The sequence below is a fragment of the Pelodiscus sinensis genome, chromosome 23, assembly GCF_052426305.1.
Source record: "Pelodiscus sinensis isolate ZL-2025 chromosome 23, ASM5242630v1, whole genome shotgun sequence".
Classification (NCBI taxonomy): domain Eukaryota; kingdom Metazoa; phylum Chordata; order Testudines; family Trionychidae; genus Pelodiscus; species Pelodiscus sinensis.
Genome location: NC_143074.1, coordinates 19,896,345 through 19,923,779, shown reverse-complemented (window position 1 = coordinate 19,923,779; position 27,435 = coordinate 19,896,345).

Below are 27,435 nucleotides of genomic sequence, written 5' to 3'. Positions count from 1 at the left end.
ATGTGCAACTGCACATGGGTTCATTCAAAATCTTGGCTCTGAATTTTGTCAGGGTTAAAACTCCAGCGGTCAAATTTCTCTTGCTGTAAATGGGAGTAGCACCCTTGACTTCAGAGGAATCTCCCTAGCTCCAAATACAATGTCTTGAGCCCGTTACTAATACGTGGCTGTAAAGCCCAAACTCGAAATCCCTAAAATGCGAATACTGCCTATAAGGAAAACAATTCCACGAAGTTATTGATCAAAATCTCTCCAACGACATCAGGAGTTTAAAATCTCTTCCTTTTTCATGGGATACCTTGGAACATCTGGAGAAGAGAAATGGAACATCTGGTAGTTGTCATTTAACATTCATGCTTTTCTTCCCTTTTTTCAGTGGTTCCAGCAAGGGAAATGAGGAAAACATTTGCTTAATGTGTTGGAAGTCTGCCCAGTATTACTGCTTCTGATATTCCTCGTCCTCCCACTCTGAAATCCATAGGAAGATTGGAAGGGGGAGGGGAGGAGAAGGTGGGGAGAGAGCGGACACATTCAGTGTTCTCCAAGTAAAAGAGAATCAAGGGAGTAAATCTATGCTATACTGGGAAGGGAGCAAGGAATTGACATCCAGCTCTGCTCAAAACATGACATTGTTTTCAAAGTTACTTCCTGTTCAATGAAGGCTGATGTTACCAATTTAGTACAAGATCACTGTAAATACAACGAGCGCTTTGCACTTAAGACTGCTGGAGGCTATATCTTCTGAGGAGCTCTGAGTGATAAGAGGATTGATCCTCCAAAGTGCTGTTGAGTTCCTCCAAACGCCTATTGCCCAGCATTCCCATACGGTCAGTAAACCCGATAATAGGGCCAGTTTAAAGAAGAGAAGGTTTAGGTGCAGTGAAGTTGTGACTTGCTCAAAATCAGAAGGGGAATCAGTCATAGAACCAGGAAAACAACTCAGAAGCCCAGGTTTGGAGTGGCGTGCTTCTGCGCCCAGACAACACTCTCCCTATTACTTCTACGATAAAAAGGTGTCTGACTACGATGGCCTTAAATGACAGCATCCCACAAGAATGGGACAATTCCCAGCTATTTCAGAAGACTATGGACGTGTTTCTTGATTCCATGAAATCTTATTGAATGTGGTTGATCTGAGTTGTGTGACCACGAAGGGCCTGATTCCTATTTCATAAACACGCCCGTTTCCATCAATTTAGCTCAACTAACTTCTAAGAACTAGATGTTGCCAGATTTGTCTCCCAGGGCAAGACGCAAGCTGGCGTGAATCCCTTAACTCTGTTGGTGTGAAGGGAGTAACACAGGGGTGGGCAATAATTTGGATGGGGGGGAATCACTCCAAGAATTTGGAAAGTGGTCAAGGCCTGCAGTCTTCCATGATATTAATGGAGGAGATGCAGGGCCTGGGATGGTGGTTGGATACAGAAGGGAGCTTGGGGTAAGGGTGGAAATTTGGGTGAAGGAGGTGGTTGTGACCTGGGACACTGGACTGGAGTGCAGGGGGTTGGACTGTGACCTAGGGCAGGGAATTGGCGTACAGGAGGAAGTGCAGGGGGTTGAGTTGTGAGCTACAGCAGGAGGGGACTGTGATCTGGGGCAGGGGATTCAGGTGCCAGATCTGGGAGGTGATATGGTTGCAGGAGGCGGGCAGAGGATTTGGATGTGTGGAGTAGGGGTCAGGCGTGGGGATAGAGGGTGGAGGAGGGAAGGGCTCGGATGCTAGAGGCAGACTCTGGCCAGGAGACTTACCAGCCAGCAGCCCAGCACTTTCCTGAAGCAGTTTCCCTGTCTGCCTTGTCCCCACTCAGGCTACGTCTTTCGAAAAAGGCTTTTTTGAAAAAGAGTGTCTAGACTACAACCAGTACTTTCGAAAAAGCAAGCCGCTTTTTCGAAAGAGAGCACCGAGGCAGTCTGGATGCTCTCTTTCAAAAAAGCACAGTTTGCATCACATAGCGCCTTTTTTCGAAGGAACACTTTCGAAAAAAGGTGTTATTCCTCGTAAAACAAGGTTTTCCACGGTCGAAAAAACTGCCGCATTCTTTCGATTTACTTTCGAAAGAACACGGCAGCAGTCTAGATGCAGGGGAATTTTTTCAAAAAAAGGCCACTTTTTTTCGGAAAAAGACTGTAGTCTAGACACACCCACAAGCTGCAGACATGCGCTCTGTGAATAACTAACAACCCCAGAGGGGAGGGGTCGTGGTGCTTCTTGGCTGCCTATTATTGAAACAGGCTGCTCCCATTGGCCAGTTTCTGGCCAAAAACTGGCCAATGGGATTGTGCTGGGGGTGGAAGCAGCTCCTAAAGCCTTTCCCTCCTCCTCTCCAGGCTCATAGATTTTAAAGTGAAACTGCCCAGCAGCCACGTTTCTGAGCGGCATGGGGGTGGGGCGAGGTGAGCTGGGAGTCTGTCTGGGGCTCCTTGCAGCATCCGTGGGCTGGATCCAGTGGCTTGGCAAGTCAGATCCAGCCCGTGGGCCATATTTTACCCAGGCCCGGCCTAACGCCACTTTACACCAGCTGAGATTCTAACCCATTGAGTATCACCTTATCCCATAAATCCTCTCATTGACATCAGTGGGACTCAAATACTGCCCACCATGAGCAAGCCTGGGTGAATCTGGCCCCGTAGGCCTCAGTCTGGCCAGGATGTAGGTGCTTGGTTAGCATCAGACATTGTGACTGCCACGAAATTTCTGTGGAACCTTATGTGGTAAAACCCGTGGGCAGAGTTCGTGTTTTGCTGTGTGTTTGTACAGCACCCAGAAAAATGGGCACTTCATTCTGATAGGCCAGTGGTTTTCAATGTTTTTTTCTCATGACCCAGTTGACGATACTTGTGGATGCCTGCGACCCAACATCATTTGACCGGAGTGTGGGCTGCGGGGTGGGGTGGAGGAGGAGAGTTTCAGCTTTCGGGGCGGGTCAGGGCTGGAGCAAGAGAGGCTGATTTTGAGCAGATCCCGGTCAGTGGTGCAGCAAGGGAGCTAAGGCAACTTCCTGCCTCTCCTGGCACCACCAGCCACGCTGTGCCCCAGAAGCAGCCGCAGCAGGTTCTAGCCAATGAGAGTGTGGAGCTGGTAGACGGAGCAGGAGAAGTGCACGGAGCCCTGTGCGCTCATCTGCCCCGCCTCCCCCTCCCTCTCTTAGGAGCTGGGCCTGCTGCTGCCTGCTTCTGGGGTGCAGCAAGGTCTACAGTGACAGGACAGGCAGGGTACGTCTAGACTACAGGCCTCTGTCGGCAAAGAGCATCTAGACTACAGCCAGTTCTGTGGACAAAGAAAGCCGCTTTTTCGACAGAGAGTCTAGACGCTCTCCTTTGAAAAAGCACAGTGTGGATGCAATAGTGCCATTTGTCGACAGAACCCTGTCGACAAAAGGCGTTATTCCCTGTAGAATGAGGTTTACCTCCGTCGACAAAACTGCCACGTTCTGTCGACTTACTGTCAACAGAACTCTGCAGTAGTGTAGATGCAGGTATAGTGTTGTCAACAAAAATCCACTTTTGTCGACAAAACCCTGTAGTCTAGACACACACACGGGGAGCTGCATTAATCCCACCCCCCCCTCCACTTGTCACTCTGCAGCAAAGAGACCCAGTGCCTGACGTTCTGTGACCCAGCACTCGGTTGCCGCCTGTAGTTTGAAAACCCACAGTGATAGAGGCCTCTGGGTGCTATAGCAGTACAAATATTAAATAATCCCTATTAACAGCAGCAATAGAGGCGGTGGCTTCTGAACTGCTCTTGGTGAAAGGGCCAGGAGAAGCAGGCCCTGAAAGCATACCAAAGTAAAATAAGCAGGAGGTTCAGTCGAGATGCTTGTTAATAAATGTCTTCAGTGAGTCAATTTGACTGATGCTTTCTTTATGAGGCATTGTCATTCGCAGGTTGTCTTGACCTTTACAGGGTATAATTTATTTCACCCTCACACAGCAAGTCTCCATGTACGACGCACACAGACGCCCATCCTGACATATAGACGATCCCTTCTGATCATCCCCCCGTTGCTTTAATTGCCAAATGTGTGACCCTCTCCCCAACACCACCATTCTGGAAAAGTACCAGGAGTGAGGGTGTTAAACAGGCATACATAAATAAATAAATGGCTTGTATTATTGATGATTATTGTTACCTGCCCTTTGCTGAATGCAGGCAAAGACAACCTCTTGTGTGTGTGTGTTGTTTTTGCTTTATTTTATATTTGTTTCTTTCCTTATAAAACTCAAGTGACTAGGCCGGATGCGGTTTCCATAGCAACGCTCTCTCTCCAAGCAGCAGATGCTGGAAAAGGGTTTTGCAGTTTAATCCTCCTGGAAATCTCCTGAGCAGAGGTTGCTGCTATAAGCTGATATATCGAGACAGAGCGCAGCAGCAGTGGGCTGGCATAATTTAAATCCCACGTGCTTCTGTTTGCAGGTAGGACCTGCCTTTTCATGCTTTTGGAAATGGCCGACACTGTAGTAAGAGCAGCCAATGTACCTTCAGGCCTTGGCTTGCATTTGTTCAGAGGTTTGGACCCCAGAGTTTCCAAAGCACTTTACCAAATGTAAAAAGAAACAAATCGCTCTGTGCTCGCCTACTAGGATGATGGCGGCTTCTTCATATCCTTCAACCTCATCAGACTTCATATCCCTCAACCTCATCAGACTCCAGGGAAGGGACCTGGAGAGGTATTCTCATCCAGTCCCAGGCACTCATGGAAGGACTAAGGATTATCAGATCATCCCTGACAGGTGTTTGTCTAACCTGCTTTTACAAATCTCCAGTGATGGAGATTCCACAACCTCCCTAGGCAATTTATTCCAGTGCTCAATCGACAGCTAAGTAAGAATCCAAGACCTCCAGCAGGAAAAGGACAGGCCTCTGCCACTAGAGGGAAAGGATTCATGCCACATGCTATTTAGAAGGAGCAGGTTTTTCATATCCATCACTGGAACCAGGATGTGCTTCCATGCCAGGCCTGCTGACAGGGGGGAGACAAAGGGAGCAATTGTAGCAGCGGTAGGGACTGCAGGCCTGGGCCCCTTTGAATGGACATGGGAGCACTAGAGCGCTGCTCCATGTGGCTCTGAGAGCTAGAGGGGAGGGCCCTGTTCTGTGCCCTGGGCAGCACTAAGGACTGACTGCCCTTGGCCCACCCCTTCCACCTGCAGCTCCGCCCCTTATGGGGGCATGGAGCTGGTGCCTCCCACACCTTGTCCCCAGAGCTGTTGGCCCTGCTGTTCCATGTACACACAGGGCCGGTTCTAAACAATTGACAGCCCCGGGTGACCGCTCAGCTTGCCTATAGGGTTGCCAGATGGTTACAAAAAAATACCAGACAAAAATTAAGTCAAGCAAAAAAAAAAAGGGGGGGGGGTTAGGGAGTAAGATCAGATTTCTTCGGTGGCCAGGCATGCCTTTGGGCAACTTCGTTTAATTCGCCAGCTGCGACCCTTAGGGTACGTCTAGACTACAGGGTTTTGTCGACGGAAGTTTTGTCGACAGATACTGTCGACAAAACTTCTGTCAACATAGAGCGTCTAGACACATTCAGTTCTGTCGACAAAGCAAGTTGCTTTGTCGACAAAACCCTGTAGTCTAGACGCAACCCTACAGGCAATAACACCTTCTGTCGACAGAACTCTGTCGACAGAAGGCGTTATGCCTCGTAAAATGAGGTTTACCAGCATCGACAAAACTGCTGCGTTCTGTTGACGTTATGTCGACAGAACTCAGCGGTAGTGTAGACGCAGGTATAGTTTTGTTGACAAAAGTCCACTTTTGTCGACAAAACTCAGTAGTCTAGACACACCCTTACTGAACAAACATGACTTGGCCACAGTGATTCACGCTCTTCTTACATCCCGACTGGATTACTGTAATGCACTTTACGTAGGGCTGCCTCTAAAGAGCCTTCGGAAACTTCAACTGGTCCAGAATGCGGCTGCGTGAGTTTTAATCAACACTAGTTATATGGAGCACATTATGCCAGTGCTTTGGCAGCTGCACTGGCTTCCGGTATGTTTCTGGGCACAATTTAAGGTTTTAGTTATGACCTATAAAGCCTTAAATGAGTTGGGTCCAGGGTATCTGAAGGATCGTCTTCTCCCATATGAACCTGCCCGGAGATTGAGGTCAGCTGGGGAGGCTTTGCTTTGTGTTCCCCCACTTGTGGAGATAAGATTAACATCTACGCGGAACACGGCATTCTCAGCTTTTGCTCCCAGGCTGTGGAATTCTCTTCTTCGGGATATTCGCATGGCACCAATGCTAGCGTTGTTCCGGCATCAGGCTAAAGCCACCCTTTTTACTTGTGCTTTTATTAATGTTTGAGTCTGTACATGTGTGTTCCTCCTCACTATATGTTTTTAGCTGGTTATGTCCCTCTGAAGTCTCATATTTTAAATTCTCATGTTTTAAATGTTTATATATATTTGTACTTTTTTGTTTGTTTGTTCTTGTAAGCCGCCTTAAATATTTTAAATAGAAAGGCGGGGTAAAAATAAATAAATAAATAAACCTGGAAAACCTGGGGGGAGGAATTGGGAAGTTGGGCCAAAATGAAGTCACGGCCCACCCCTAAGACCGGCTCCGTCGGCGCCCCTTTGAAAATGGCAGCCTCGGGCGACCGCCCGGCTTGCCCGCCCCTCGGAGTGGCTCTGATAGAAGCAATGCCCAAACATTTGGGACAAGAAGTGAAGCATGCTGTACATAGCTGAAACAACAAGGTAGGTTTAGGTTTACTTTGAAACAGAGACGTTAACATAGACCTGAAAGAATCCACTGAAAACTCATCCCATTAACCAAACCCCTTCTATGCTCTTTGGTCCACTAAATTACATGGCTCTGCTGCTCATTTAGGTCACAGACATGGAGTAGCTTGAATTCCATTCCCCTCCTCATGTGCCATGTATGAATTACCCTTTTGCTTTCCATTTGTGTTTGAGTGCCAGAAAAGACAGAAAATTTCCACCCACTTTGTTTAACAAAGTTATGTCAAAATGAAACAGGAGGTTTAGGTCGTAAGCTAGAAATTATCTACCGCAGCACTCACTGTTGTGCAATCCCTCAAAGAAAAATCCTATTGAACCTAATGGAACATGCTAACTGCTCTGGAGTTGTTTTCAAAGTTAACAGGCCTTTTTTAGACATAGCAGGAGGTGAAGTCTGATGGATTTTAATTCAGTGTAACTAACTGAAACTGAGTCAAATTGTCAACTCTCCAGCGTGGAAATCTGCCGGAAACCACTGTCTCCATTAGTAATAGATTTCATATTAACATCATTCATAATCATTTGCATTTGTATGATCTTGGAATCTTGATTCCCTGCACTAAGCACTAGAACTGCTTCAAGAAATGACGTGCCCCGCTCCATGTTTTACTTCATTCAAAGTTCACCGCACAGTACTCCTTACAGCTTAATTCCGTTTACCCAGGTGATTCAAAACCAAGCCAAGACTTTTCATAGGATCCAGAAGTTTCTGGACCTGTTCTTAGAAACAATGCACATTTGATTCAACTTGACACAATCAAAAGTTTTTTTTAGTGAATTCAAGAATGTTTCTGGTTGTGAAATGTTCTCTCGGATGTCAGAAAATTCCTCTCCATACCATGTGAGCTGAGCAAAACTCCCTTTCCAAATTTGCTCCAGTCCAATTGTACTCCTTTGAGATCTATGATTAGATCATCACCCCTTCCATGAACATACCTCCCACAGTGAGACTGAGGGTATGTCTACACTACCCCGCTAGTTCGAACTAGCAGGGTAATGTAGGCATACTGCACTTGCAAATGAAGCCCGGGATTTGAATTTCCCGGGCTTCATTTGCATAAGCGGGGAGCCGCCATTTTTAAATCCCCGCTGCTTCGAACCCCGTGCAGCGCGGCTACACGGGGCTCGAACTAGGTAGTTCGGACTAGGGTGCCTATTCCGAACTACCGGTACACCTCATTTCACGAGGAGTAACGGTAGTTCGGAATAGGAACCTAGTCCGAACTACCTAGTTCGAGCCCCGTGTAGCCGCGCTGCACGGAGTTCGAAGCAGCGGGGATTTAAAAATGGCGGCTTCCCGCTTATGCAAATGAAGCCCGGGAAATTCAAATCCCAGGCTTCATTTGCAAGTGCAGTATGCCTACATTACCCCGCTAGTTCGAACTAGGAGGGTAGTGTAGACATACCCAGAGAGATTAGAGAAATCCAAGAAGGGGAGTCTGTAAAGTAATTGTTTTCACAGGAAAGCGGGAGTATGCAGAGAGTATCCCCCCGGATCTAATGGGTCATGGATATTTGCAGGGAAATTCTAGATCAGGATCTGAAGTAATTTATGACACGAGCTGACCCTTTGTACTGTAGAGCACCCATCTTTCTCCAGAAGCCCCAATTCTGAATGTGCCAAAAAAAACACCACAACAAATAGTTTAGTAGCACCTTAAAGACTAACAAAACATGTAACTGGTATCATGAGCTTTTGTGGGCACAACCCACTTCTTCAGATGACTGGAGTATTAGAAGTCTAGATCCAAGAATAAATAAAAGAAGGGAGGGAAGGAGACAGTGAGTAGATTGTACAAGTAGTTACAAGAGGCTGATAAGAACAATTAGCATCTCCATTGTTTGGTTGGTTAAGTCATTAGGGTGTGGAAGGTGGTGTGCCAGCCATCTGATGTCTCTGTTCATTCCATTTGCATAAGAATTAAACATGTAAATGAAGTTAAGTTCCAACCCTTCCCTATGTATTTGGCTTGTGGAATTGTCCTGAAACAACATGGCGACTTGGAGATCCATTAATGAATGCCCAGGCAGATTAAGAACAATGAGGAGTCCTGTGGCAGGTTATAGACTAATAGATATATTGGAGCATAAGCTTTCGTGGGCAAAGACCCACTTTGTCAGATGCATGTAGTGGAAAATCCAGAGGCAGGTATAAATATACAGGCATAAGAAAAGAGTTCCAATGAAGAGTAAGATCAATTCAGTCAGGGAAGATGAGGCCCATTTCTAGCAGCTGATGTGGACGTGTGAATACCAAGTGTTGAGAAACTGCTTTTGTAGTTGGCTAGCCATTCACAGTCAAACAGGCAGGTTAAAGTGTTCGCCAACAGGTTTCTGTGTGGAGTTTAGCAGAAACCAGTGAGGAGACCTAGTGTTCTATGAGAGTCATGCAGGGATGTGAACAGAAAAACTCTTAGCCTTTTGCCTTTCCTGACCCCTAAAATCTTACCTATCCCAGCACCCACAAACCTAGAGGAGAATAGCTCCTTTGAGATCCCACTGGGGGAAGAATCAAAATGATGAACCTGAGTTGGTTTCCTCACACCCCCTGGGACCGTGGCACCTGAGCCAGGTTCTCTCTTTATGACTGTATATGATTTACAGTGCACCGGTAGTGAGGATGATAGAGGTCCTAGGTTTTGTGTCCCAGGCAACGGTTAATGCAGCCTGACCTGGAGAAGGCTGACCATGCAAGCAGACATAAGATAGGTATCATTGGAAGGACCCTGGATTCGGTAACTCTGGAGAAGCCAAAGGGCAAAAGACACGAGGCATTCTGTCCAGACAGACATCCAAAGACAAATAAAATTCGACAGATGGCATGGAATACAAACCCGAGAAGCTGAGAGAAATGATCGCCCACACGCGTGTGCGCCTCAGAAAGTTTGCAATTTTTTTTGTGTGCAAAGCTTCACTTCTTCTCTGGTGTACTTGCTTATGTAAAGGGTGAATTTTATTTTGCGGCTACACCATGGGAGTGGGGCTCAGGCCTCTTGGGGTATGTCTAGATTGCATCCCTCTATTGGCAGAGGGATGCAGATTAGGCAGGTCGACATTGCAAATGAGGCAGGGATTTAAATATCCCTCGCCTGATTTGCATAAAATGGCCACCGCGTTTTCCCGACTCAGCACTTTGTCGGCAAAAAGCGGCAGTCTAGAGGGGGATCTGTCGAGAAAGAAAGCCTTTTTCGACAGATCCCTTATGCCTCCTGCATGCCCTTATGCCTCCAAAAACAGTTTGGAAGAGATTATGCAAATGAAGTCCGAGAAAATGGTAATCCATACTTCATTTTCATTGCCTCTTCTGGCATAACTCGTAGTGTAGACATTGCCTCAGATCAGAGAAATGGTTGGTGGGGTTCGAGAGAGGGAGTCCATTTCAAAATCACCTCTGCTTCTTTGCTAATTGCTCTAAAAGAGAACTAATGCACAATGATACTTTTATTGAATTAAAGCAAAAATGATGTAAATCCAGTGTTTCGCAACATACAAGTCTTTGCTGCATGGATGGTGAAGGGGTCGTATGGTGGCACCTAGCTCCTAAATTCTTTTCAGACATCCTTTGTCTCTGTGTGAACTTCAAGTTAGGGCTAACACACATTTTCCCTTGCATACACTGCCACTCATCTGGCTTGCCCAAACGGATTGTCTTGTGTCTTTGTTGGATGGGTGACCTCTGCTGGACTGTGGTGTCCTGGTTGGACAGACAATTGTTCTCTTCAGTAATTAAGCTAGTCAAATGGCTTCCTCAGAGAGGCTGGTCTGCTGCAGGATTCAAGTTCACATTTTGCTGAGGATCAGTTTGTGGGGCTGATGAATGATTATGGACCAGGCGCAAATACAGACTGTATTGTTATACGGCAGGGATGGGCAAAACACAGCCACGGGCCGAATCTGGCCCAGCGAGCCACTGGATCTGGCCCACGGCTGCAGCAGGGAGCACCTTCATGCCTCCACACACCGCTGAGACAAGTGGCTGCTGTGGAGCCTGGTTTGAACAGCTGCAATCTTGGGGAAGGGGGAGAGGCATCATGTACTGCCCCCACCCCCAGTACAATGCCATTGGCTGGTTTCTGTCCAATGGGAACTGCTTGTTGTCAACAGGCAGCTTGCAAAGCATCCTGCCCCCCTCCACTCAGGCTCATAGATAGTCTAAGGCCACATGGCTTTTACAGCCAGTGTGGAGGTGGGGTAGGCAGGAAGTATGCCTGAGAAGACTGCTGGTCAGGAGTCAAACAGGTAAGTCTCCCATCCAGAGCCTGCCTCTGGCACACCAACTCTCTACCCCCATACCCCACATAACCCAAACCCTCTGCCCCCTTCCTGCACCCATATCCCCTCCAAGATCCTTCACCTTCGTCCCCTGCCCTAGGTCACAGCCCCCTCCTGCTCAAGTTCTCAACTCAAACCCCTGCACCCATTCCCCTGCCCCTGGTCACAACTGCCTCCTTCACCCCAAATCACTCCCAGATCCCACAGCCTCTCCTGCACCCCAATCCCTTGCTGTAAGCTCTCTTCTGCACTGAACCTTCATTCCAGACCCTGCACCTCCTCCATTAATATCATGGACAAGTGTGGCCCTCGACCACTTTCCAAATTCTTGGAGTGCCCTCCCCCTGATCAAAAATTATTGCTCACCCCTGTTTTACAGGAGGAACCTTTCTAGTTTGGTACTCCTTGGTTCAGGAACATCCATGGTCCAGCATGATTTTAGTCAGATGGCTGCTTATTGTGAGTGGGGCCAAGTTTCCTGCACTCCCTCCTTATCTATGTGCCTCTCGCTGCTCCAGGCTGGGACCACAGCTGGGGTGATTGTGGAGCCCTTGAACAGGGCCAAGAGTGGAGCCCCAAGATCATAGCAGAGGGGGTGGTGCCTTGGGAGTGGGGCTGGTGGCTGGGGCCAGCAGCTGAGACCCTGGGGCTATCATTGGAGCCTCTGGGATGTGGTTGAACTCCTGTGGTCTGTCAAATTCTGGACTAGAGAGGTTCAGCCTGAATTATGCTTGAGATGAAGGGACATATACATATATAGATAAAGAAACAATTGTGAACTAGGAATACCTGCGACAAACAGATAGTCCCCATTCAACCAGTGTAATAGTGTGGCTGCAGGCACACTACCCTTTATATATTCCTCATCTGGCGTGGCTATTATGTTCCTAATTATGATACAACAACCCACCATGACAGCTACTGGGCAAATAACTATTCACATCTATTAGCAGCGAAGTGGAAAGCAGAAAATACTTATCATACTTGCATATGTCCATAGAAGGAACAGAGGCATTCAAGTGGATTCTTCGAGTGTGTTGGATCCGCTGTGTGAGCTGCTTATTAGTACATCTCTCAGCTCATGCTTTAGAACATCGTGGAGCAAATGTACGGCGCACATCCCAGAAAATTTCTGATTCAGATCAGTTTGCCTCTCCCGAGAAAATAATTGCCAGAGCGCAACTAGGCAGCACACAGTTTGCTTAGTAGAAAATGTGGCCCATTATTTTTAAATTCCTCTGCCAGACGGGGCTTGTCTTGAAACTGATAGATAGAATCAATGCAGGAAACGCAGAGCAATAGCCCATGGGCTTTTTCTAAGTGGTATCCTTAGCAGGTAAGTTACACCCACTTTCAGTTTTGCTCCATTCTTTCCTTTGTCTTTTTGTTTCTCTTGATTCTTCTGCTTGGCAGTGAGCCAATGAGATAATGGTGAATAGTTCCATCGTGCTTATTGTCAATCATCTGTTGTCAAAGTTCTGAAAGTAGAATAAATTCCAGGCCAGGAAAAATGCTAGACTTGCCTTCTAGAAGATGTGCCTGGTGTTGCTCAGGTTCTTAATTCAAATAAGTTTTGGTTTTCTTTATATAAATCATTGTTCTGGGATGAGGATGGGGATGGAGATGACAGGTTTGGGATGTAGGCTGCCCTGGGCCGGGAAAATAAACCCAGCCCTCTCTCACCATAGCAGGTTGGAGCCAGGTGGGAAATGCCTGTCGATGGCTGCTGCAGCTGCAGTGAGCACAGTTGGAGAAGGGACGCTTGTCCCCCAGCTGGGAGACAGACAGACAAACAAACAGGCACACAGACAAACTCTCTGAAATACATAGTAGATAGCTGTCCCTTTCTCTACCCCTGCCGGCCCAATGGGGCTATAGCTGTCCTGGTTGCCATCTCTTGCCCCTTACTGCCACCTTGTGGTCATTCTGCAGTGTAACTGTCCTCCTGCTAGACCCTTCCCTTTCCATTTTATGAGAAAGAATTGAATTCCACACTTTTCCTGTTATCCTGACACAAGCAAACCCTGATCTTGCTTTAAGTTCTAACAGGAAGCTGAATGCCAACATTTGGTGCTCTTACCTCTTACTGTTTAGGAGGAATTCATGAACAAACAGACTCATAGTTGGATGGACAGACAGACACACATTTCCAACATATACAGTAAGATAATTGTTTAATAAAAAGTACTGGCCTGTCCCACGACAGGACATTTTCCAGGGCATAGGCCACAGAGCTGGGGTGAGAGAGATGGGGCACTCGGTTCCTGGCCTGATCCCTTTGTGGTAAAACAAAATCAGAGAAGATCTCATGCATCTGTGCACTGGGTCCCAATTCTGCTCACCCACATCTGGAGGCAGGAATGTAGGGCTGCCTGGGCCAGAGGGTCAGGCTGGTGGAGGAGAGCTTCAGAGAGAAAAATTGGAGGGGAAATCTATATGACTCTTCCAAGACATGCACATGCACGCGCGCGCGCGCACACACACACACACACACACACACACACACACACTTTCTCTCACTCTTTCCCTGGAACTCTGTGGCCGTTATTTCAATAAATACCCCGATCCTTTCCTTGAGGAGAGATTCAACAAGGACAAGTGTTGCGTTCTGCACTTGGGAGGGAAGAATTCCAAGCACTGCTACAGGCTGGGGACCGAATGGCTAAGCAGCAGTTCTGCAGAAAAGGACCTGGGGATGACAGTGGATGAGAAGCTGGAGATGAGTCAACAGGGCGCCCTTGTAGCCAAGAAAGCTAATGGCGTATTAGGGTGCATTAGGAGGAGCATTGCCAGCAGATCTAGGGAAGTGATTAGTCCCCTTTTTTTGGCTCTGGTGAGGCCACATCTGGAGTATTGCATTCTCATTCTGCCCCCTGCCCCACTATAGAAAGGGTGTGGGCACATTAGAGAGGGTACAGCAGAGGGCAAACAAAATGATAATGGAGCAGGAGCACATGACCTATGAGGAGAGGTGGAAGGATTTGGGCTTATTTAGTCTGCAGAAGAGAAGAGTGAGGGGGGATTTGATAGAAGCCTTCAACTTCCTCAAGGGAGGTTCCAAAGAGGATGGAGAGAGACTGTTCTCAGTGGTGAAGGTTGGCAGAACGAGGAGCAATGGTCTCAAGATACAGTGGAGGAGGTCTAGGCTGGATATTAGGAAATACTATTTCCCTAGGAGGGTGGGGAAGCAACGGGATGGGTTCCCTAGGGAGGGGGTGAAATCTTCATCCCTAGAAGTTTTTAAATCCTGGCTTGACAAAGCCCTCACTGGGTTGATTTAGCTGGGATTGGTCCTGCTTAGGACAGGAGGCTAGACTTGATGGCCTCCTGAGATCTCTTCCAACCCTATGATTCTATGATTCCTTGCTAGTGGTTTTATACTGATGGTATTTTCATCCCTTCCCTCTCAGATGAAGTCCCCTAAAAGTGGCATTTCAAGGCCACAGAGAACTGTGGGTAACCAGAAAAGGCAGACGGAGGAGAAATCCCTAGGGTACGTCTAGACTGCATGCCTTTTTCGACAGAGGCTTTGTCGACAGATACTGTCGACAAAGCCTCTGTCGAAAAAGAGCGTGTAGACTACAACCAGTTCTGTCACAAAGCAAGCTGCTTTTTTGAAAGAGAGTGTAGATGCTCTCTTTTGAAAAAGTACAGTGGTGATGCAATAGCGCTTTTTTTCGACAGAACTATGTCGAAAAAAGGTGTTATTCCTCGTAAAATGAGGTTTACCACTGTCGACAAAACTGCCGCGTTCTGTCAACAGAACATGGTAGTAGTGTAGACACAGGTATAGCTTTGTCAACAAAAGTCCACTTTTGTCGACAAAACCCTGTAGTCTAGACACACCCTGGCTGCGTCTAGACTGGCCAGTTTTTCCGGAAAATCAGCCGCTGTTCTGGAAAAACTTGCCAGCTGTCTACACTGGCTGTTTGAATTTCCGCAAAAGCACTGATTTCCTACTGTAAGAAATCAGTGCTTCTTGCGGAAATACTATTCTGCTCCTGTTCAGACAAAAGTCCCTTTTGCGCAAAGCTTTTGTGCAAAAGGGCCAGTGTAGACAGCTCAGATTTGTTTTCCGCAAAAAAGCCCCGATTGCGAAAATGACAATCGGGGCTTTTTTGCAGAAAAGCGTGTCTAGAAAAGCGTGTCTAGTGCTTTTGCGGAAAAGCGTCCAGGCCAATCTAGACGCTCTGTTCCGAAAATGCTTTTAATGGAAAACTTTTCCGTTAAAACCATTTCCGGAAAATCATGCCAATCTAGACACAGCCCCTTGGTGTTGAAGGAGGGTTACAATGACCTCTAGGCTCCTCTGTCTTTCCTTTCTACTGGAGGGCCTCACTGTGAGACCTGCCTCTTCCACTCTGCTGATGGAGTGATAATATGTGCTGGCCTCGTGAAATGCTAAGCTATGGCAATCTTTCAAAACTTAATTCTGACTTTGGTGTGAAGAAAATTGACCTGGAGAGAAAATGGAGGCTTTAAAAGCATTAAAATACAGAGCAGAGGCTCAGAGGGCCCCGGCATGTGTTTCACTTAGGGAAAGAGAAAAAACAACAACATGCCCTTCATTTTATAAGGCTTTATGGCTTAGTCAGCTTTCCCTTAATACTGACCATTGAGTTATTGGGCTGGGAGCAAGCAAGAACTAAAGTACACTTAGTGCAGGTGGGAGAGTACAGAGGATGTCTACATAATCATAAATCTGTAATAGCTTGTTGCCAAAATTAACTCTTAATTTGAAGAAGGATGGAGAACACAAGTGGATGCAGCTTCACTTTGGCGAATAAGCAACCCCGTGGCAACTGACAATAGAGTGGTTTTTAAAAGCATTTAGCCGAGCCTTGTGGGGCAGCAATAGAAGCTTTTATCTTGAAATAATAATGACCTGGGTGAACAATGCAACCTCTTCCCCCTTTGCATGCTGGGTAAAAACTGAGAGAATGTAACTCCACGGGAGTGCAGTAAGATCAAGCCTGTCTGTCAGGAAGATTTGCAATAGGACCCCACCTCGCACTGGAAAAAATTGTTCTTGGTTAATGGTGTCAGCTTGCTAATGCATGGTCAGGGCTAATGCACCTCCCAGCTTTTGTGGGCTGGATCAGCAGCACTTTAGCTCACACCCCAGGTGTGCTTTTGGTTTGCCCATTGTGGCTTAAGTCACATATTTTAGATGCCAGAGCCAAATAAGAACAGTTTTCAGTACATGGCAGTGTTTCATCATGCCTTTCCCAAGGGAGACAGACTCTCTAGAGCTGGCAAGAAATGGTGACAATTCTCAAGCATCCAAAAAGGTGCCATGACCCAAACTGGGACAGAAAGTCAAAATATCAAAAGTTTTCTACAAATCAAAAATCTTGCCTTTTTTCAGATCAGACCAGTCGAAATGTTTTGTTTCTGTTTTGCTCTTTTAATATACATTGACTTAAATTTCTGAGAAAGAGGTCATTTCAGGCAAGAAACAGAATTTTTAGTCAAAATGAGATAGTCCAACCATTTCAAAACTCTTCTTTTCTTTTCCAAATTTTGATTTGAAATGGGAAAATTATCAAAAATGTGTCTAACCCGCAACAAGGTTGGGTTTTGATTAATCTGCTCTTACTGAGGTCATATCTATACTTATTGGAAGATCAATTCTGCGGTGATCAACTTTGCAGCATTTGATTTAATGGGTCTAGTAATGACCAGCTAAATCAAATGCTGAGGACACCCGCATTGACCATGGTACTCCATGCTGTCGCGAGTAAGGGAAGTGTTTCTGTGAGAATAACACCAAAGTTCTGCTAAAGGTACATGGACTCCAGCTACATTATTTCCATAGTCAGAATTGTGCACCTTTAGCCGACCTTCCCCTGTATCGTAGACCTGGCCTGACAAAAAATATTTAGTTAAAAAATTTCAAACCATCTGTACATGCCAGAAAAGTATAGTGTGTACAAGAATAGTGTAGCTGGAGTTGACAGAGCTTAAGCAGAATTTCTGTAGCATCCCTACTGTGGGATGTCAATGAGAGAAACTCTCCAATCAACTTCCCTTATTCCTCATGACCCCATGGAGTTCTAAGGTTGACTGGGGCACCATCAGCAGTCAATTCAGCAGGTCTTTACTAGGCCCACTAAATTGAACCCCGGAAGATTGATCTCCGGAATGTTGATCTTGGAGTAAGTGTAGACCTGGCCTAAGAATTTGCTACCGTGGAGCCTGAATCTGCAAGATGCACATTCCTCATTGGTTTCAATGGCAGTGGAGAGACAAGAAATTTCATACCTATAGGAAAGCACTTAAGCACCTTTAAGGATTGGAGCCATCGTGCACATATTGCTTGTCTTTCAAGTTAATATCTGTGCACACATACGTGCATAATGCACTGGCCTGGAACTTAGGAGACTGGGATCAAGTCCTTTCTGCCACTGAGGCTGTGGGGGTCCTTGGGCAAGTTACTTAGTCTCTTTGAACCTTAGTTCCTCATCTGTAAAATGGAAATAATAATACTGCCCTGCCTCCCATGGCCTTCAGTAAAACTCAGCACAATTGATGACAAAAAATCTCAGAGGAGTAGACTTGTTGGTCTATAACCTCAAAAACAATGAGTGGTCTCGTAGCACCTTAGAGGCTAACTAAAATATATAGAATCATGAGCTTTTGTGGTTAGTCTCTAAGGGTATGTCTACACTAGCTCGTTAATTCAAGCTAGGTAGGCAAATCAGGCAACGGGAGTTGCAAATGAAGCCCGGGATTTAAATATCCCAGACTTCATTTGCATGTTCCCATCCAGCCGCCATTTTAAAATCCCCCTTAGTTCAAACGAACTGCCTGCGGCTACACGCAGCAGTTTAAAGGTAATCCGAACTAAGTCCTTAGTTCGAATTAACCGTTACACCTCATTCCACGAGGAGTAACAGTTAATCCGAACTAAAGACTTAGTTCGGATTAACTTTGAACTGCCGGGTGTAGCCATGGGCAGCTCATTCGAACTAAGGGGGATTTAAAAATGGCGCCCGCCCGGGAACATGCAAATGAAGCCTGGGATATTTAAATTCCGGGCTTCATTTGCAAGTTTGAATGCCTACAGTAGCCACCCTAGTTCGAACTAGGGGGCTAGTGTAGACATACCCTAAGGGTATGTCTAGACCAGAGCCATGTTGATTAGTTTACTAGACATACCCAAATGAAGCGGCGATTTAAATAATTGCCGCTTCATTTAAATTAAAATGGCTGCCGCTCTGTGCCGATCAGCTGTTTGGCGGCACAGTGCTGTAGTCTGGACGCTCCGCGGTCGACATCAAAGGCATTTGTTGACCACCCCGGAAAACCTCATCCCACGAGGCATAACGGGCCGGTCAACAAATGCCTTTGATGTCGACTGCTGAGTGTCCAAACTAGCGCGCTGAGCCGACAAACAGCTGATCGGTTCAGTGCGGCCACCGTTTTAATATAAATGAAGAGGAGATTATTTAAATCGCCGCTTCATTTGGGTATGTCTAGTAAACTAATCTACATGGCTCTGGTGACAGAGCCATGTAGTCTAGACATACCCTAAGGCTACATCTAGACAGCAGGGCTATGTTGGGATACCGGAAGTATCCCAAAATAGCAATTCCGCATCTTTAAATGCACCTGTCATTTCTAAATATATTTCAAAATAATGGGCATGTTATTCCGGCATCCATGTAACCCTAGTTCCATGAAAGTGAAGGGATTTTTCAGAATGGTGCTTTATTTCAAAATTACCTAGAAATCAGCTATGCATTTTGTACATTCACTGAGTTTTAGGGGCTGCATTCCAACCCCAAAGCTCTAATTTCCAGAGATGCTACCCTGCAGCCAAACACAAGAACCATTTGCAAGAAAACAAAGCACAGTTGCTCTGTCAGCTTCACGGGCAGTAGCAAAAAAACTATTTATTTCCATGTCCATCTGCTCTCTGGGCACCTCTTTTTCATTGTGCAGGGAAAAAAAACACGTTGCTTTTGTTTTAAAGCCAGCAGGATAGTAGGTCTGTGAGTGAACTGTGCAGCTAACTCATGGAATGGCAACTTTATAATGATTTATTACCAGTGATCTCCTCGCTCTGTTCTCAATACATAATTCAGTTTTTCCCCTGAAGTTGTAGCTCAGACCAGAGTTGAGTATGACAATAACTTCCCACTACGATCTGGGGGAGAACCTGGTTGTTAACACGATGTATTCAGAGGAGTTTCAAGACTCCTGTCGTGCCCCCCATCATGTTTCTATTTCATGGGTGATGAAGGCTCATTGGGTATCAACTTTGTCTCTTTTATTCTTCTCCTGCGTATCTGTCTTCTCTGCCCATCCCTTAGGGATTGTGAGTCAAATAGCAGGGCACCGCCGTTATTCTGCAATGTTTAAGGTGCTATGGCAGCAGCATTTATCCACATGTCGCTCGTTTCAGTTCTTTTGCTTGAGTTACTCAAACATAAGGCTAGATCGGGAGGAGAGGAGGGCTATAAAACGGCAGCAGTCCACCAGGATTAGCCCCTGGTTGGCCATTGTGGCTGTATTCACCTGCACCTCCACAGGTATGGGAGATCGCAGTTTCCATTGGCTGGGAGTGATGATCCACAGCCAATGGGAGCTGTGATTCTCTTGTAACTGCGGGGGCGCAGGTAAATACGGCATTGTGGAGGCAGGCCTGGCCTTAGGGCATGGAGAGCAAGGCGGTTGCATTGGGCCCCGTGCCTTCAGGTCCCAGCGCTGCCCAGCGGCTGCCCACCCAGTCGCTCGATCCCTGCCCTGGCTGGGAGTCAACCTTAACATGCCGCTTTGGGCCCTGTAAGCTCTTTAGCTGGGCCTCTGTGGGGGCCTGCCAGGGATTAACTCTGGCAGACTCGATCCAGCCCACAAGCGGGTATTTGCCCACCCCTGGACTAGCTCCTCACCATGTGTGAACAGTGGAGCCCCTCTGAAGTCCATGGAGCTGTGTCGCTGTCCACCCGCACAGGATGTGGCCGGCAGTTTTTAAAAACGAAGGGAGTGTGTGAGAGATCGAGTAGAATGGTTTGTGAAGGGCTGATAAGTTCCTGAAGAGAAGTGCTCAGCAGGAGTGGTGTGGGGTGCGGATGGTTTCCAGCTCCAACTTAGAAGCTGCTGTGGATGGTGATCAGCGGCTTATTGGACGCTAAAGCAATCTCTATTAATTGATGAGCCATTTATTAAAACATCTATTAGTTAACCCTTTGTTGCCTGTTTTCCAGTGGCACCTTAATGTAAAGCGTGGCCAAAGCCTGAAACGACTCTTCTCTCCTTCTCATAGTACAGAAGGATTATTTTCCCTATTTTACAAATGGACAACTGAGACCCCGCCCAGGGATAAAGTGACTTGTCCAAGTCCACACAGGCAGTCAGTGGCAGAGCCCAGAAACAGACCCACGTCTGTGGTTTCCTTGTCCACAGCCTCTAACGCAGGCCTTCCTTTCCTTCTGTTGAGGCAGAATCCACATGCCATGAGTTAGTTTGGGCCAGTTGTGGTTTTGTCTGACTCCTTTTCCCCCCACTTCTTTTCCTCCTGCAGATGTTTCATTCCATCCAAACCAATGGGCGCTCGGGGTGTACCAAGCAACAGCTCTGCCCCCTGATGTGACAGGCCAACTATTTTCTGACATGTTTCCAGAGGAAAAAAGGCATCAGCTGTACAGTTGTGTGTACTGGCTTTAAACACGTTCTTCTCCAGCATGATTTCTAATTAAATGTTGGGATGCTTTGCCCAGCATGTGTAGGGATGTGTTAGAAAGAGGAGAGGGAGTTAAAAAGAGGTGGAGTGAAATGAAAGCCTACATGGAAAGTAATAAGACACCTATGATGTATTTCGCTTTCTGCCTCAGGTAATTACGTGCCTACACAGTCTTAGATAGTGTATTTCTTTTCTCCAACAGATCACATCAGCTTCTTTGGTTCCAGTCTAGCAAATAAATATGAATTCACACACTTTATTAAGTTGGGTATTACTTACCCAGAAGACTAGAATAACTCTTCCATTCTACTATTTTGGGCAGAACTGTAATTACACATTCGTTTGATGTGTGTATTATGGGGTTGGGGGGGGGAGGTGCGGATGAACAGAAGCTTTGCAAATTACTACACATCACTATCACAAGCCAAACTAGCCTGTCTGTGTGTAGACACGTGAGTATACACACCGGCTGTGTCCAGACTGGCCAGTTTTTCCGGAAAATCAGCCGCTTTTCTGGAAAAACTTGCCAACTGTCTACACTGGCCGTTTGAATTTCCGCAAAAGCACTGACTTCCTACTGTAAGAAATCAGTGCTTCTTGCGGAAATACTATTCTGCTCCCGTTCAGGCAAAAGTCCCTTTTGCGCAAAGCTTTTACTCAAAAGGGCCAGTGTAGACAGCTCAGATTTGTTTTCCGCAAAAAAGCCCCGATCGCGAAAATAGCAATTGGGGCTTTTTTTGCGGAAGAGCTCATCTAGTTTGGTACGGACACTTTTCCGCAAAAAGTGCTTTTGCGGAAAAGTGTCCGTGCCAATCTAGATGTTCTGTTCCGAAAATGCTTTTAACGGAAAACTTTTCCATTAAAAGCATTTGCAGAAAATCATGCCATTCTAGATGCAGCCACCCATACAAAAGGTCCCATAGGGAAGGAGATGTCTCTGAGATAAACAAAGCTAATTTTTTTTTAAATGGATGGAAAATGTCACACACATTGTCTTCAAAATTCTCTCCGTTTTCACAACTGGAAAATTCAAAAAGTGAAACAAACAAAATGTTCTGAAGTAAGGGTGATTCGAACAAACTGCACAGGAAACGGGTGGATTCCCCACCTCTCGATGTCTTCAGATGAAGACCTGACTGGACGCTCGGTGCAAGGGTCACCAAATGAAACACAATGGCCTGTAATGGTGATGCACTCCTTTTTTGGTCCATTTCTCCATCTGGCGCCATGGGAACCTGAAGGAAATCCATCCTAATGTGAAGGTCCAATTGTTACAGCTGGTTTATTTACACAGTTTGGAGGTAGATCTGAGGGATAGTCCAAGAACACGCAAATATTTCCTAACGTCTGCCAGACTATTGCTTCCTCCTGTGCTGGCTACCAGTCACCAGCCACCCACCCTGGTCCAAGCTATGCTGGGAACTAAGGCCCCCACCACTGAGAAATAAACCCCAAATTTCCCTGCTAGCAACAAGCAGCTCTTTATCTAGGACGTGGTGTCCAACCAGTAGCTGCTGCTATAGCAAACTAGCCAGACTCACCTGACCAAATAGCCACATTGTTCAAGCCAACTAGCCACACCCAACCTGCCAAAGAGCCACATGTGGCTAGTGACTAGCATGTTGGATGCCACGGATAGAAGAAGCCTTTCCCCCCTTGCAGCACACAACCCTTCAGCAGCCGGCTCCTCCTCTAGTTCCCGGGGATGTTTTTAACCGTCACTGGCTGCCCTTCATTGGACTCAGGTGCCCAGAATGAACCTGAGATAACTTCTCTCAGCGTATGTCTACACTACAAAGTTTTTTTTGGAAAAAAGGCTGTTTTTCCGAAAAAACCCTTGAGTTACGTCCACATTGCAATCCCGTTCTTTCGAAAGAAAATAGAAAAACGGAGGGGGTTTTCCGACATTGGTAAACCTCATTCTATGAGGAAGAAGCCTTTTTCCGAAAGAGCTTTTTTGGAAAAAGGTGTGTGTGGACGGGGAAGAGGGAGTTAGAAGAGAAAAGAGGAAAAAGCACAGGTGCCCTGGTGGCCACTCTGTCCATAGTAATCACTACTTACATGTGAGAGAGCATCTATTCAGTGCAGACACTATCTTTTGAAAAAGCAAATCTCTTTTTCCATGTGCTTTTGCAGTGTGGACGCTCTCTTTCAGAAGAAGTTTTTTGGAAGATCTCTTCCGGAAAATCTTCTTCCAAAAGAAGCCTGCAGTCTAGACATACTTCAGAGGAAAAAAGGGCTTTAACGATTCTTACAGCTGGTCTACCTGCCTTGCGCTGTGCTTCTGGAACAAGCAGGCCTGACTTTGTCACACTTGAGATATTCAAGAGGGCAGACTAGCTAAGCCAATGATCCCTTGTGACCCTGATAGTCTATGTATCCATAATACAATAGGGAAACTTCCATCTCAAGAGCACCAGTTCATGTCCAGTGTCAGCTGGTAGTGCTCAAAAATTGTTCTGGTTTGCTGGTTGCTTGGTACCTTTCCTAGAGTTTTACATGGACACCCATAACCAGAGTGTCTGAGCGCCTTCTGGACACAATCAATAACAACCCAGGTTGATAGGAGTTTGGTTGGTCTCTGATCACTTCCCAGAGGACAAAGTGTCCGCATCACAATCCTGCTGGCAGATATAGGAGAGAAGCCTTGGCATGCATAAGCCTAAGAGGCTGACCTTCCCTTTCATGCTACTCTTGGCTACGCTAACCCCCGGCATCAACTTACCTCTGTTATGCAAATAGTGTAGCTGAAGTCAACGGACTTACCATGGAATCTTGCATGTGGTAAGGCCAGCTGGCAAGGGCTGCTGTCCCATTGATCTTGGCTATTCTTCTCATCCTGGTAGATAGTGGCATTGATAGGAGAGCTCTCGGGGGTCAATTTATTGCGTCTGGGTGTAACCCACACTCCTGGATGTGGTGAACTTTCCCGTCTGGGGGCAGTGCACTGTCTCATCCAGTGGCACTGAGATCACTTACAGCAAGAGAGAATCATGAGTCTGCTCAACAGCCTTAGCTGAGAGCCAGCAGGTTTTTGGTCTTGCTGCAGAACCTCATGTACTAAGCTCCAGAGGTCCTAGGACAAGAAGCAATGCGCTTAAACTGCAGCAAGGGAGGTTTAGGTTGGGCATTAGGAAAAACTTCTTAACTCTGCAGAAGTATCCGGAGGTATCCCAGAAAAGCTCTGCTGCATCCAAGGAACACGTCTGCTTTTTCGGAACAGTTTCCTAACAAGCGAATGCATTTCTTTTGGCATCCCTGCATTCCTCATTGTAGGAGGAAGAAGGGATGTACCGAAAGAGGAGGTTTTCCTGAAATTTGGCCCCGTGTAAATGGGCCAAATTTTGGAAAAGCCTCTTCCAAAAAAAAGTGGAAAAAGATAAGCAAATTGCATTTCGCAATTTGCATATCTTGTTCTGATATAACTCTGAAGTCTAGACATAGCCTCAGGGTGGTTAAACACTGGAATAAATTGCCTAGGGAGGTTGTGGAATCTCCATCTCTGGAGATATTTAAGAGCAGGTTAGACAGACATCTATCAGGAAAGGTTTCTTAAACTATGTTCCACAGAACACTGGTGTTCCGTGAACAACTCGCAGGTGTGCCGCGACCTCTTTTTTGTTTTTGATACTTCTTTGTTTTCGTCTTTTTTTGTCTGACAACAATTTTTTTTGAAGAACAGTGTGGATGAATATATATGCGTATACATGCAAATAGCTTCTTTCACATTGACGGGCATGAATACAAAGATTAAGGCAAAACTACACAACATGAAGGCTCCATTTAAGTCAGTTCTGCTGATATTAATAAAATGCAATAGTTACCCAATTTCTACTCATATGACAGCACTTGTAATGAGCAATGACAGTCCAGGAATTTAACTACTAAAAGGCATAGCAACAGAAGACTATTAGTTTGACTACTTTTTTGTTTTGGCTCCCACCCACAGGTGGTGTGTTGAGCCCTGCGTAAAGGCAAACTTCACTGCAGGCTGCAAACAAACAGGCTGTGGGTTGCCCCAAGAGCCACATGTTGAGTAGCATTTGGTCTAGACCAGTGGTGCTAGACGGTGCTTGGTCCTGCTTTGAGGGCAGGGGACTGGACTCGACGACCTGTCGAGGTCCCTTCCAGTTCTAGTGTTCTATGATTCCATGATTCAATGAAGTAGACATGATTAAGAGCATTTCAGAGCAGGTTGGACAGACATCTATCAGGGATGATCTAGAAGGTGCTTGGTCCTGTCACGAGGGCAGGGGGCTGGACTTGGTGACCTTTTGAGGTCCCTTCCAATTCTAGTGTTCTATGAGTCTATGATAAATTGATGGCTGGCAGATCGATTGCTGCAGCATTGATTCCCAGATGTAGTGGAGACAAGCCCTTCGTTTCAGCCCTCCCAAACCAGCATTGGAACAGACTGCGGAGTGCCACAGTCCAGCACCTTTCAGTTCAGTTGTGTAGAACAGAAACCCTGCAACACTCAATGCAAAGTGAACAGTGGACACAGCCCAGGGGTAAGAGGTTCAGAAAAACCCGATCTCTGAGGAAAGGCTAAAGAAATGTAGCCTGTTTAGCCTTGAGGAAAGAAAACTGAAGGATCACCCGAACACAGTGTTGAGATATGATAAGGGCGATTTTAACAAGGGTGCTGGCCGGTTGTTCGCCATGTCTACTCAAGGTAGGTCATGTGATGGGATTAATCTGCAGCAAGGGAGATTTCAATTAGACACGAGGAAAAGCTTTCTAATTCTGGAATGGGCTTCCAGGAGAAGTTGTGGAATCCCCATGGTTGGAGGGTTTTAAGAACAGGTTGGACAAACACCTCCCAGGGCAGAAGGCTGGACTTGATGACGTTATGATGACCCCACCAGCTCTCCAGTTCCATAGGTCTCTGATTTATCAGCCACACACTAGCAAATGGATGAGGTCCCTGGGGGCAAAGGACATGCCTCACGAGCTTATCCTGTTTCTTTGGACACATCTTATGTAAATTCAAGCATCATCACCTGCCTTTGGAGTTTGTTCCAAACCAACCAGGTCCATGGAAAGGTGTGCTAAGGTTTGCATACTACTCCGACTTTAATCACCTGTCTCCTTCCAGCCGAGGCTCTCACAGCACTTTACAAACATGCATCAATTAAGCATCACAGCATCTCTCTGAGGTGGACAGATGTGGTTATGCCCCTTTTTACAGGAGGGGAAACTGAGGCAGGGATGTGCTTTCCCCGGTCCTAAGAGGAGTCAGTGGCGCAGCTGGAAATGGGACCCTAAGAGTGAGGAGCAGAGACATTCTTTCATCTTGTTTGTCGAGCAGGAAATCAGGGCTTGATGCTGCACGAGTGACGTCAGTAGGAATCCTAGAATTGACAGCAGTGGAACAGGAATAGGCATTTTGGGGCAGGCCTGTTTTTTGTTCTATGTTTGTACAGCGCCTTGCACAGTGGGGGTCCTGTTCCATATCTTGATCTGACTAACATGCAAACAGCAGCAATAATGGTCTTCTTTCTTAACATTAGTCCAGGAAGTCTTTACTGAAAAGGGGGACAGATTTTTGATCTGAAGCAATGCAACCTTTAGGAACTGGGAAGCATTTTTATTCTGTACCTATCTACTTGTACATTCCTTGTTTGTCCTGGACTGTCAGCAAGGAACAGTTTGTAGATTACATTAAGGATGATGCACTAGTGCAGAAATGTTGTACAGATTAAATCTTGTCTCACCGTGTCTTCACATCATCGCCGTATATAGCTTAGTTGAATGATAAGGTTTGAAAGCTGGCAAGATAGCTCTTGCTGGATCAGTAATGTTCATTAAGATAAAATCAAAGACATTCTCCTTCTCTTTTCCACAGGGTTCATAATATAAAAATAAATGAATAAACGTAGCTATCAGGCAATTCACAAGAGAGACTCCTTAGCTTTGAAATCATGGTTACCAGTTTTTTCTACTGCAGTTTTTTTGAGAAAGAAAGAAAGAAAGAAAGAAAGAAAGAAAGGCTATGTCTATACTACAAAGAAAAGTTGGAAAAAGATACACAAACTGCAATCTTTTTCCGTTTTTCTTTCGAAAGAGGCTTTTCCGAAATTTGGCACGTCTAGACAGCACCAAATTTCGAAAAACCCTCCTCTTTTGATACATCCCTTCTTCCTTGTAAAATGAGGTTTACAGGGATGGTGAAAGAGCGTGTCTGCTTTTCTGACATTTTTTTCTGCAAAGCAGACGCATTCCTTGGACATGATGTAGCTTTTCCAGGATACCTCCAGTCTCCTGGAAAAGAGTTTTAGTCTAGACGTAGCCAAAGAAAGAAAGAAAATGACTTAACAGCATCAACCCAATTGAGTTTAATTCCAATGCTTTGACAGTGCTTGGTCCCTTGAGGGAAAAAGAAAGGAAAGGAAAAAAAAAAGGGAAGAGAAGCAAAATAATTGAAAGGAGTGATTCCATTCAGGAGGAATTATTATCCTAATGATTTATGGCTTCATTAATGACTTTGATTGAACTAATGATTTTTTTTGTACTTATGCAGAATTAGGGCTGCTAGCTGTAAGGTTATTGGATGTCAAAGCCAAGGAGACTCATTTGTCTCCATTTAAATACTTAATGATCTCTTTCTCTTTCTCCACATTGATCAATGAGATCTCGGGTTCTCTTTGTATTTTTGTGAAGTTTCTTGCTCAATGTCTCGCAGGTATTGACTTGGCGCTCAAGGGTGGCAACGGAAA